The 13,181-nt window shown below is 49.5% G+C and overlaps 1 long non-coding RNA gene across 1 annotated transcript in view; it reads right to left on the bottom strand.

Moving 5' to 3' along the window:
- Positions 1-5,702: 5,702 nt before the first annotated feature.
- The window catches only part of LOC116947344 (uncharacterized), a 39,140-nt gene continuing 31,661 nt past the window's right edge, over positions 5,703-13,181 (bottom strand). The window contains exon 4 of the long non-coding RNA XR_012945612.1: positions 5,703-9,135. This is a non-coding gene — a long non-coding RNA (uncharacterized LOC116947344). The remainder of the gene's footprint in view (positions 9,136-13,181) is intronic.

The following is a 13,181-nucleotide window of genomic DNA, read 5'->3' as shown; positions in this document are numbered from 1 at the left end:
GGAAAAGGACATTTGTTTGCTACAATTTTAATCAGTTATGACTTTGCAGGATTGACGACTGCCTGTAGCCATAACACGCGTGAAGGCCACTCTGGGTTCGCAATCATAACAACATTGCCCTCTGTATACCTCGTAAAAGCCTCGCCGAGTCTCAATACTTTTTTTTGGGGAGGGGGGGTGTGGGGGACGCTCCTGAGATTTATACGAAAGAGTGTTTGAATTTCTCGGGAGAAAATCGCGAGTGTCTGTAAATAACCTGGCACGCACACGGGAAGGTGGGCGAAGTTCAAAACTCCACACGGATAGGTTGCAAGGATCCATTGCTGCCCCGTCATGTCCTGACGCTCTGCGCGTGCTATGCAACGTGCGTCCACACGCGCCGGCACGGGAATACCCGTGCAGTGAATTCGTGCCGGAATTTCTCTAAGCACGAGCAGCGGCGCATCCTGACAGTGATGCGACGCCTCCCTTTGTTCGTACATTTCCAAGATAACGCTCGCAAAGTGGCCAATCCCCCTTACAAAACAACGTGGGGGCGGGGGGGGGGCTCAATTACGAAACGTCAACCAAGCCTCTGCTTAATCTTTTAAAAGGAGGTGGCTTTTTTTTTCCTTATATAACGTTGAAACTGTGCAATGGGCCCGATAGCATCAACTTCTCATCCCTCGTTGCCAATCGCGCTGCTTTATTATTGGAGCTGCTGAGCATATATTTTGCCTAGGTTAGAAATATAGGCGCTGTGTGTGTTTGTATAGTAATTCCATATAATCACAATGTTTTGATTGACCTGCCTTCGTATATGTGCACAGCACTTGGACACAATTATTATAATTTTTTTACCTCCAAAGATAAATCTGGCTATCCCAACAGCGTACGACTAAGAGCGGTGGTGCGTTCGTTAAACGGCTGGAATTGTATTTCAAATCAGCAGTTGGGCGACCACATTTTTCTTTTTTGAACACTTTCCGCCAAGTACGGAATCAATGTTTTTCCCAACTGTGGCTAAGGGCAAGTGCCAACTAACATTGAGTACTATTTTCTTAAGAATATTTATAGCAGTTTGACGAACACGTAATGTTTCCCTGTGCATTTTCGTCTATAGTTTTAGGTTACTTTGGATCGAAGAAATAAAAAAAACGTTAAAAAAAATATATATATATTTGAAAAAGAATGCACATGTACTGTACATACAGCCCCTGGATGATTCTCTCCCATGCTCCGTGGGTTGTGGTGATTCGTTGAATTTACTTTACCATGCTAGTCATCGCTCTATTTTAACTCTTCCTTTTTAAATAAAAAAAAGATCACCTCCTAAGGCGCCACGCCACAGCCGGTGAGAACCACGCCGGTTGGTGGAAAATGTTCCCGCTCAATTGAGTGCGTGACATGGTGCTTGTCTGATTATAACTGTGGATCACTGGTGGACATTTCCCATTCCGATGGCGAGTTGCCGGTATTTGCACGACAACACAACAACCAGTGCAATGTAGATCGCAGAGGAATGAACTACTGAGTCGACACCTGATCAGGGTTTGAACTCACAACATTCCCCTTAAATCTTGACTTGAAGCTTTCGTGACTTGCAGGAATTCATATTCTTTGGGTCTTTAGGTAAAGTCACGTAGATAGGTTCAAAGAAAAAAAAAATACGTTTCGATCGCAACACAAAGGATCGCTTGTGTTGCGATCGAAACGTCGTAGGTTTTTTTTTTGTTATTTTCTTTGAACCTATCTACGTGACTCTTTACCGAAAGACCCAAATAATAAAACATTCCCCTTGTGAGCCGGAAACCCTCCCGCTGCGCCAACCGGCCCGGATAACCCACAGCGACCGTTATAATAAGCTAACGAGCATTTACTGTCTCTCTTCTCTGCCAAGATTCCCCTTTAACTCACCCGGTCTCCTCCCACCCTCTCTATTTCTACCCGAGCGCAGGGCTTATTTTTTATTTTTACGAAGTGGTTTCATTTTTTGGGATTGAATTTAGACCTCCGTTTTGTAAATTTAAATTGTTGCCGTCGTTGAACGAAGACCATTGGTGAAACGTGGACAAGTAGGCTGTGTTGGGCCATAAGAAACGGAGTCTGACAAACCCCCGTCTGATCCAAGAGACTTCTCTCTGATTGTCAGCACACAGCAGCATCAGCCATGTGCTTTTGATCCAACCCCTTTGATGCTCTGGTCGGGAGCATCCACGAGCCATCCGTGTGCCAATCCTGAGCCTCGCTGGCGAGCCGAAAAGAGCGCTGCGCCTTGCGATTGTAGTGCACGACGGTGGCCAAAGGCACACCCCCGGCCCAGAGTCGCCTGTTTGATGCACGCACGTACGTATGTTGAGCTTCTTTCGCACCGTACGTAGCCAACCATGCTAAATCGGAGGCGCGGGGGAAGGACAACAAACGAAAAACAAAAGAGCAGTTCTAAAAGAAATGAGTTTTCAATTTATTTGATTTAAAAGTGCACAGCCCCAGTGGCTTCCTGATATCGGAAGGAAGAGAGCGTTCCGGACGGCAGCAGAAGCGCAGCTTGACACCAAATCTATGCGGCATATGCTGCGAATGTTTCGAGTACAACATCGGCGCATTCTCATCTTGGTGAAAGGCCTCTTTTTTTTTGGCACAATGTTGAATTTAAAACTGTCACCGGTCCCTGACGATACGCTGCTGATGCTCTTACTGCTGCATTTTGCCGTCAAAGTGAGCCAAGCCCCATGCGGTAGACGTTGCTTTTCTCTCCAGTGCCGTTAGCAAGGGGCGGGCAGGGTGGGCCGGATGGACGGATGGATGGATAGATGCCCCAGGCGCCTCCACCTTATAGGGGACACCACCCAAATGTACGGCCAGATTGCATGTCGCTCTAAACACTTCCGTAGAGCGGTGCCCGCGGGTAGGGTGAGAGGGCAAATGATGGTTGGCACCTTTTTTTTGGTTGCCCCAACTTGGGCCGAGTCACCCACGTGCCATGGCCAACTTAATTTGGCTTTGCGTTTTTTTTCCATGCTGGAAAGTGACAATAGGCCTGCAAATGTAATCTTATCCGCGCGGTGTGTTTCAGCGGCGTCTGCACGTGTGTGTGTATGTGTGGTATGTGAACGTCTGTGTGCGAGCGTTTTCCAGCCATAAATATAAGTACGACAGAAAACAATAGCTTATGCTACTGTCTGGATAGCTTCGTCAAAGTATGCCAAACAAGCTCTGTAGACCACAGGTGCGCTCTTGAACCGCGTATTCCTTTGGCCAGCTCTTTCAAGGTGCTATGACGCAGCAGGCAACTATCCTACCTGTCTTATAATTCATGCAGACCGTAGGACAGACTCCACGTGCCCAATTCAACTTTCAATAACAATAGCCATGCTTTCCAAGTATTCTCTTCAGTCGTGGCCATTCCGTAGTCACCCCAAGTGTTCGTTCCATGAAGGCAGGTGAGCTTGAGAGACGTGCTCCAAACAAGATAAAGGCGCAGCCCTGAAATTGCTTGCTCACGCCGCTACCGACGGAAGGGACCTCCACTAGAGAGATCTCTAAAAGAGAGCACCTCTAGAGGGTAGTTGGCCTACTCTTCCATGCGAGCAAGACATCCGAACTTTAACACACCACGCGTGCTCTGCCTATTAACTAGCTATCATCCTGCTGGGTTGTACAGAGGTGGAAGGATTTCAGAAACACATACCCATCGCTTCAACTGGGAGATGGAATCGAACTGGTGGCCCTTGCATTGCAAGTCCATCGCTAACCTTTTGCACTGCCGTAGCATCACGTGAACTCCGGTCATCCTCACAGTGGCTTTGGGCTGGCCATCGAACAAAGACGACCATTGCATCGCGCGCTTTCAGATGTGCTTCTGCGGCCGTCTGGAACGCTCTTCCTTCCCATATTTAGGAAGCCACTGGAGCTATGCACTTTTAAATAATTTAGATTGAAGACGAATTTCTTTAGAACTGATTTTTGTGTTTAGTTTGTTGTCCTCCAGCACCTCCGAGTAGCACTGTTCGGCTTACGCACGTTGTGAAAGAAGTTCAGCATACATACACCTAAACCACTGATTTGCAGGCCGAGCGTCTCTTTCTCTGGCCTGGACCCAGTGAGTCGCGAACCTTCGTGGTAGACCCGGGATGCGATCGTTGCTGTTGTGAGCGCCCGGGCTCCCGGCGTCGCGCGCCAGGTATCAAGGATCGCGCCTCGTGCTCACAGGAACTGCCTCTTTGTCTTTAGTTCGTTTTCCTTTTACCCCCGCACCTCGGATTAGCACGGTCGGCTGCGTCCGGTGCGAAATGACACCCGGCTGTTCAAATAACTGTTCAAATAAACCTATCATTAAAATTATAGACTGATAATTTCTTCGTCAGTGGGCAAACGTACAAAATCAACAGGGGATCAAATACGTTTTTTCCCCTCATTGTACGTACACACACACACGTATACACACGAAGTATGTTACATACACACAGACACGTACAAACACACACAGCAGAGACAGGAGCGCGTATTTCAAGAAGAACCTAATGGCACGAATTAAGACGCCGCCAAACGGTTTGTCGCAGGTGATCCGCGCCCCCTCTCACTTCTCCCGTAAATCCTTCCCCGCGTGTGAGTGAAGCGTCCTCTTCTCTTAAAAGACGGATCACATTTGGACGCCGATCACAGGAGGAATTCCTCCGCGGTCATTCCGCACTAAAGATGATAATGGCTCAGAGAGGGTGGCTCTGAAGGTGCCATGGAAGAGGATAACTCCACAGCGCGCGCGCATTTTTGTTTGAGGTGCCGCATTATTCCCCCCCCCACCCCGCCCGCCCCCCGCTCAGACTTGAAGTTGTAAATTCAAATCTGAGCGGACAGATAAAACACGCAAAAAAAGAGAGACCCCCCCCACCCCCTCCCCCCTTAAATGACTCGTGCATTCCCATCGAGGATGTAATATTTGTTTGTTATTGCAAGTTCACGGACATAATTTCGATTTAAAGCTTTCGTGACTGCAATGATTCATCTTCTTTGGTTCTTTCGGTAAAGTCACGTAGAATGAGAATAAAATAATAAATTGATAAAAAAAATGATTCACGGACAGAGTATGTAATGCGTCGGTGACCACTTCTGAGCGGACAGGATTCAGTGAATGGCTAAACCCGAATTGATTCACATTGAGATAATCGATTGCTACATTGTTTAAATTTGACTTTAAACATAATGATGTTGTATTTGTGTTGATATTACCATGTTGTATTTACACATGTGTAAGTATTGACGTACGAAGCTGATATTAACACTGACATTTTTATTGAATGATAAAATAACGTTTTTATTAATCTTACGTTCATGAGTTGATATTCATGAGAGTTTGGTCAAGTTGACAAAAACATCCAACATTTTCCATACAAGCGTTTTACAATTGCCCCAAAACAGCAAATATTTGTAACGAGCAACTTTATATATATTTTTGTTTGTCCCTTACAAAACAATACAACGTGGATTTACACAACACCTAACTGCAACTGCCACGTTCAGATGCCGTACAGGAGCAACGGACATTTGTTTATATTTTACCGCGATAAAGAGACGGTCAATCATCAGCAGGGCGGAGAAAGGGACGGCCTTCGAACCTGGACTATGTAAAAAAAATGTAAATATTTAACCCCTGAGATGGAGTGTCACATTTACAAGAATGTCCAGGGTGTCTTGCGACAACACATACACAGTAAACACGCAAGTCACCAATACGCAACCTTTTATTTTTGTGTTCAGTTTTGTTGTCCTTTCCCCGCACCTCCGATTTAGCACGGTTGGCTACGCACGGTGCAAAATAAGTTCAACATATACACAGTCTCAATGACCTATTCACACTACGCATATACAGTGTCGGATACATGTATACAGTATCACGAACGGTAACAGAAGCAGCATCTTTATTTATCAAGACAGCCAAGGCAGCCCGCATTAGCATCACACACACACACATAAATACATAGCGCGCGCACCCCCAGTTTCAGTGGTGTGTGCCACTTGAACAGGGACAGGGAGCCAACAGCTCGTACGTCTGGATAAGGAATGTCCGGCGTACGAGCAGGCGGCAGAGGAGGAGAATGAGCGACGTCACGTAGAGTAAAGGTCGACTCTGAGCTTCGACAAACAAAAACAAAACAAATCCGGACACGGACAATTGGACGCGGTTGATGAGCAAAACTCTGGCAGCGAATTGAGCACTTCAGCTGGCGGTTAACGTTCCGGTTAACGTTCCGAGTGGACTGCAACCGCCGACGAAATGGGCCCAGTCGTGGTGCGCTGATCAAACAAATCACCCGAGACGCCGGTGCACGGCAAGCCAAGAGCAGTCGATGCGAATGTTGTCGCAGGAAGTTCCGGACGTCCATCGCGACGGCCCCTTCGCTGACTGTTCGTGATGAATTAATTGAGAGGTATGTTGCGTTGGCAGTGAGTGGGGCGGGGGGGGGGGTGAGATCATTGTCGAGGAATCTTTCCGCGGGCGGTGGAGCTGGGCGCATCTCTTGGAGGGTTTGTCGAGCTGCTTGCATGGACAAGCCGATCGAAACGATGGTTTTATGTGTCACTGAGCTGCCAACGTCACCAAATGGGAGGTGAGATTAAGTAACCTTAATTACTCCTGTTGGGCAAATACTTGAGCAATTTACTCGTGGGTGAAGGATGAATAATTAAATAAATGAAAACAAAACACATTCCTCTCTCTCTCTCTAGCAGCACCTGTTGTTCCCGCAGTACACAGGGCACTAGACACTCATTTAAGGCGGAGTTAACCTTGGGGATGCCCAGGACTGGATCAGATGTTCGTCGCCGATTTTAGCCGCTAGTGGGAATGGAACTCAGGTCGCCGCATTTGAAGTACAGCACCGCGAACTCGAGCACCATGGCGAACCACCATATATCCACTCTTCAAAGGCAAACATTCCCCCTTACAGCCTTTAACAGACGGTTGGAGTAAGTGCTACCAGCGAGACACGGCACACGAGGGGGTGGGTGGCCAGCACCGCGCCCGGCCGCCTTTGTCTCCCCCGCGGCGATTTCTACACACCGCACCAGGTACTCATTTGAGGCTGAGTCGACCTAGGGGAGGCCTCGGGCCGGTTCAGATAGTCGTCACCGATGTGGCCGTGAGCGGGAATCGCACTCGGTTGGCCGGGTTGTGAGCGCTACGGTACCGCTCCGCTCTTCACACACGCACACCACGATCCTGATTCCCATAACCTTAACCCCCACCAAATTCCCACCAGGTGGCTAAATCTGTAACGGTGATATTATTAAGCCCCAAACAGCAACCTTTCATTGTCTAAAACAATCGAGCAAGAAAAAATAATATTAATCCACTGAATGCGGTGAACCCCCCCCCCCCAGTAAGCTTGTAACCACTCGGGGCTAATTTAACACCACGTGTGACACAATACTGCTATATACGTAAACACACACAACACACCTATCCAGTATCCACTTGAATCAGGTATATGCGCCATCAAGGTATCGATTCAACTTCTACCGAGACAAGCGCTCGCAAAGACTCCGCTGCAAGCGTCGCTCAGACCTGAAGATGGGGGGGGGGGGGCCGAACAAGACAACAACCACGAAAATCGCCCCGAGTAGCCTCCGCGGCCTTCTTTGTGGTGGTTGTCGTCGGTTTGAAAAGCGGCGCACCTGGGCGCCGTCACGCAGAGGGGATGGGAGCACCTGCGATGTTGGTCTCAAACCTGAGCCTCGGGGTGCGTGGGGGGGGGGGAGAAAGAGGAGGAGGAGGAGGAGGCAGCTGCTTCTTCGAAACAACAAAAAGAGAGAAGATTTTTTTTAAAACTGGAATTTCACCCTTGGAATTAACCGCAAGGCCCCCACCTCCCCCCCCCCCCCAAAAAAAAGGTGAAGTCTGAATGCTGCCTTAATTCGCGATGGTTTGTTTGCGTGGTAACCATAACGACTGTGGGTGAGATATTTTTTTATTCTCCGAAATGTTCTGGAAGGCGGTGTGCGTGCGCGCGTGTGTGTGAGCGCGCGTGTGTGTGTGGGGAGCGGCAGTGCAGCGGTTAGCGCTACGCTGCGCTATGAACCCGGCGACCCGGGTTCGATTCCCGCTCACGGCCAACACCAGTGACGATTATTTGAACCGGTCATGGGCCTCCCCTTAGGTCCACTCAGCCTCAAATGAGTACCTGGTGCGTTGTGTAAACATCGCCACTAGGGAGACAAATGCGGCCGGTTCGTGGTGTTGACCACCCACCGCCTCGTGTGCCGTGCCGGCCTTTATAGGCGCTCGCTAACAGCACTTGCCCCAACAGTCAGTTACAGGCGATACAGGGGATCTTTGTGCGTGTGTGTGTGCGCGTGTTGGTGGAGGATTTGAGGGGGTGTGGAGAGGGGTGGATAGGTGTGGGGGGGGGGGGGGGGCGTCATACCGATTGCCACATGTGGGAGGAACCCAAATTTAATCTTAGGCGTTGCGCCACGAAACAATGTAACAACAGATTGTGTGTGCACGTTGGACTTCTTTCGCACCGTACGTAGACAACCGTGCTAATCGGAGGTATTGGGGAAAGGACAACAAACTAAACACAAAACGCAGCTCTAAAGAAATGGTCTTTCAACCTAGATTTCAGAGTGCATAGCTGCCAATGGCTTCCTAATATCAGAAGGAAGAGGCGTTCCAGACGGCAGCAGAAGCGCGTCTGAAAGCGCGCGATGCGCGGTAACCCGTCTTTATTACATTGTTTACCCACAAAGCCGCACGTGTGTATGTTGCCGAACGTGCTAATCGGAGGCGCCGGGGCAAGGACAACAAGCGACAACACCAAGAAGAATCGGTTCCAAAGAAATCAGATGAGAGCCTACGCAGGAGACCGATGACGCAATTTTGACCGACCGCGATTCAATTGAAGTTGGCTTCTTGGGCTGGTCACGTCTTCGTCGTCGCTGGAACGGACGATGGCCAGCGGGCCGAGAACAGCGACGGAGCGGCAGCCGTAGGGAGGGAACGCACCGGAGAGGAACGTCCACCGCGGAGATGGAGCGGTAACATCGGCTCGTGTTGCGGGCGCTCGACAGATCGCTGCATCACCCGTCCATCACAGATGGCGACGGCCGTGGGAAGACTTCGTCCAGCGGTCGAGGACGATGACGACCGTGATGAGCCTGTGCAACGGTAACGATAATATTAATAGTAGTAGTAGTTACAATATCATTTGAACGTGCAACGTGACCACCGCACATTACGTCTCTCCTCCTCGCACGTAGCCGGCTGTGCTAAGCGGAGGCGCGGGGGAAGCACGACAAATGGAACCGCTCCTTGTGTGTCGAGTTTGTTGTCCTCCGATGAGCGCGGTTCGCTACGTACGGTGCAAAAATTAAGGTGCAACATTACATGCACACATACCCTCGACGAATAATTGCAGACAAGCAGGAAGGTAGCTACGCCGCCGGTAAGCCGGCGCCATGCGTTACCCAACCTCGGCAGCCACCTCTACATGAAGATGTTTTCAGCCAATTCATGAACGTTTACACATGCGGGAGGAAACCGGAGCATCCAGAGAAACCCCACGCGTGCGAGGGAGCAGCACACTATGCCACACACAAGGGAGAGTTGATATTAGTTCACATTTTGCCGTTCTGCCGTTCCCCTGGCGAGCCAGGGTACGGCACCTCATCGACGCCCCCCGGAGAGCGAGTTTCGCAACTTTTGCGTGGTGGTGATCCACCAACCCTGGCTACTGCCTCCACAGGGCTGGATCACTACAGGCGGCCACGTGTAGCAGCAGTAGCAGCGTAGCCACCACCACCACTGCCATCTCCGCCACCACCACCACTGCCACCTGCACCACCTGCACCACCACCACCTCCAGCGTCATCACTTCCAGCGCCACCACCGCCACCTACCACCACCACCATCGCCACCAGCGCCACCACCACCAGCACCACCACCACCACCACCAGCGCCACCACCACCGCCACCACCACCACCTCCAGCGCCACCACCGCCACCTACCACCATCGCCACCAGCGCCACCACCGCCACCACCACCACCGGCCGCTGCTGCTGAACAGCTGTGTTTTTTCTTCTTTGGTTCTTTCGGTAAAGTCACGTAGAATGAGAATAAAATAATAAATTGATAAAATAAAATAACACAATAATATTCTCATGACGTTTCGGCCACAACACAAGCGACCTTCATCATCTGATGATCATCTGATGAAGGCCGCTTGTGTTGTGGCCGAAACGTCGTGGGAATATTATTGTGTTGTTTTATTTTATCAATTTATTATTTTATTCTCATTCTACGTGACTTTACCGAAAGAACCAAAGAAGATGAATCCTTGCAGTCACGAAAGCTTTAAATCGAAAGCTGTGTTTTTGTCTTCAATCTCCTCCCCGATCCCGCGTGACATCTGTCTCACGCGACATCTGTCTCACGCGACATCTGTCTCACGGTGGAAAGGTTCCACCCCGTATCGACAGTTCAATGTGAATGTCCACTTGCATTGAGGGACTGTGTTGTCTTACTGTGGTTTGGGACTTGTTGTTTTTGTTGTTTTTATGCCTTGTCCAAGCTTGCATTGATTGTTGAAAAATTGGCAGGAATTGATGTACTTTTGCAACTTATACTTATATATTTTATACATTTTTATTTATTTATAGCGACCCTCTCGCTTACCTTTCCTATACTTTGCACTCCTATGGGTTGATGTTGTTGTTGTAACATTCTGACCCGCCCCCTAACTGGACCATCCGTGGAAAAGAGCCTCACAGCTCCATCGGATTCCTCCCTCCAGTCGATATAAAGATTCTGCGGATCCTGATCGAGAAACTCGGCGCGACAGACCTCCCCCCCCTCTCCTCCCGGGGGTCACCACGCAAGCCCTCACACCGACCTTGGCAGTCCTCCGTGGTGCGACCACCACCACCACCATGATGATGATGACTTTTTGTTTTGTTCGTGCATCGCTCGCGCTGTAACGAGACGCGCTCACACGTCACCTCGACGCCCGACGCCGTCTGTCGATTTGTTGAAGTGCCGTGCCTCCCGTTGCCGAGGCCGCGGGGATGTGTTTTTGTTGTTGTTGTTGAGACAACACGCAGATGATCGCGCGTGTCCAGGGATTACGCGTAAATGCAGAGAAGGGCGGAAAATAAATGTTGGCCAATTCTTTTTTCCTGGGGGGGGAGGTGGGGGTGGTGGGGTTGGTTTTGTATTTAGTTTCAAGACTTCAAAAAAGGAAAGGTCAAAGGGTACCCACTGAGTTTCTGAGTAATAGACAGCTCTCAAGACACTCGTGCCAATTCCACGTTACTGTGCCGGGGTTCGGTATCTCGGCATGGCAACCACTGTTCGCATTTCATAAAGTGGTTCTCACCACGTCTCGAGAATTTTCTTTTTTTTATCCCAGGAAAATGGTTCTGCAACGATGATGATTGTAGGTTTGGTTCTCCAGGTTTGGTGCTCATTTGCCCTACCAACTTAGCCGAGGGTGGGAAACCTACGACCCATCGGCTGTATGCCGCCCACGACTTAATTTCTTACGGCCCACCACCACATGAAACCTATAATTTAGAATTAATCCCCTAAATGATAGTTATCTACCACTGCAAGGATCTTAGCTGCACTAATCGGGAACTAGAAGGGAAGATTGTCAAGCTGGCAAAACCACCATGTTGTGGTTCACAAACTCGGGCGAGCCGTGGAAATTCCACGTTCCTATGATGAGTTCAAGGTCATCAAAGGACGTCCTCTGTTTAAATGGCGGGGGGGGGGGGGGTGCGGTTGCATTGTGATTAATGATGAACGCACTTCGCTACGAATCTGTCAACTTGAGTTTAATTCCTACCACGGCTAATCGTCAGTGGTGAGTGACATCTGAACCAGGCCCGGCTTCCTCACCCCACCTCGCCTGGCATGCAGAAGGTCGTGGGTTCGATCCCGACCCTGATGCCTGCTGTATATTTGGATTTTGCGTGTCTTTCTCCCCGTGGTCGCATTGGTTTATCTCTGGGTCCTCTGATTTTTCCTTCCACATTTATACATATGCGTTTACAGCAGCCAAATCACGTATGTGGCTGCTGTAAAATTTCCACGTGATAAGCCACTTCGTTGAGCTGTCATTCGTGGCCACGTCGCTTCTGAAAAAGAGCTGTGAAGTTCAGTGGGGGCCTTACCTGGTGAGGAAAAAAAAATAACTTGACCAACCTGCACTGATCAGCAACGGGGCTGTCATGGTCAAACATCCTCCGCAACCGACACGGCACGGGAATGCCTCCTTCTTCCTCCAGCTGTTGGATGGTGGCGAAGTTCCGTGAACGTCTGGAAAATCGGAACGGCCGTGCTTTCCATGAATCCAGCCGCGCCGTAAAGTTTCGAAAACTCCCCTTGGAAACCCGCTCAGGCGCGTTATATTACGGCACGGCTACATTTTTAATGCAGGGTTTGATTTTAGTTCACGCGCGCTCGTTCGCGTGTGATCCATGGCGGTGGCAATGGCGTTCCGCGGTTCTTTGGAGCTCACACGACAGCGCTGTCAAATGACAAATGCGACGATTTATACCGTGACAGGCAGCACCCAGAAGCAAGCGAAATGCACCATGTCTTTGCTCGTAGTGTGCGGTGTGTGTGTGTGGTTTTTTTTACAACTGTATTTCAGTTATGTTTTTTATTGTGGCATAAATGTTTAATAGAATTATATATGAACATGAGATGAAAACGCTTTAGGTCGTGTTTGTAAGGAGCTATCCTGCTAGGTGTGAATTATTTGCTGTGTTTTTGACCAAAGAAAGAACAAGGGAGTGATGCTCCCTTGTTGCAACCGCTCACACCCCGCACTTGCAACACAGAGATCTCCGGTTCGATTCGATCTCCTTAGCGGCAGTTCGAAGCAGTGGGGCAGGTTCATTAAATCCCCACCGCCTCTGTTTGCACAGCAGTGTCATTGTGCAGGTCGCGTGTGGTGGGGTAAAGTGTGGGTAATCAATGCAAGATTTGTGCCGCGTCATATATACAGCGGACATCTGAGATGGAAGACAAAAAAAAAACATTGAGTCGTTAGACGAAATTAATCGGAAATAGAAAAGCAATGTGTTTAGTCCGGCCTTAAAAAACACCGATTGTGACTGCTGGACGAACGTCAGTCGGCAGAGACTGCTCCAGACCACGTGGGGCTGCAGATTTACAAACTCCGCCCTGCTGTCATGC

The sequence above is a fragment of the Petromyzon marinus genome, chromosome 29 (assembly GCF_048934315.1).
Source record: "Petromyzon marinus isolate PM22_M1 ecotype Great Lakes invasive population chromosome 29, UKy_Petmar_22M1.pri1.0, whole genome shotgun sequence".
NCBI classification, from domain to species: domain Eukaryota; kingdom Metazoa; phylum Chordata; class Hyperoartia; order Petromyzontiformes; family Petromyzontidae; genus Petromyzon; species Petromyzon marinus.
This window is presented reverse-complemented; position numbering and strand designations above follow the sequence as displayed.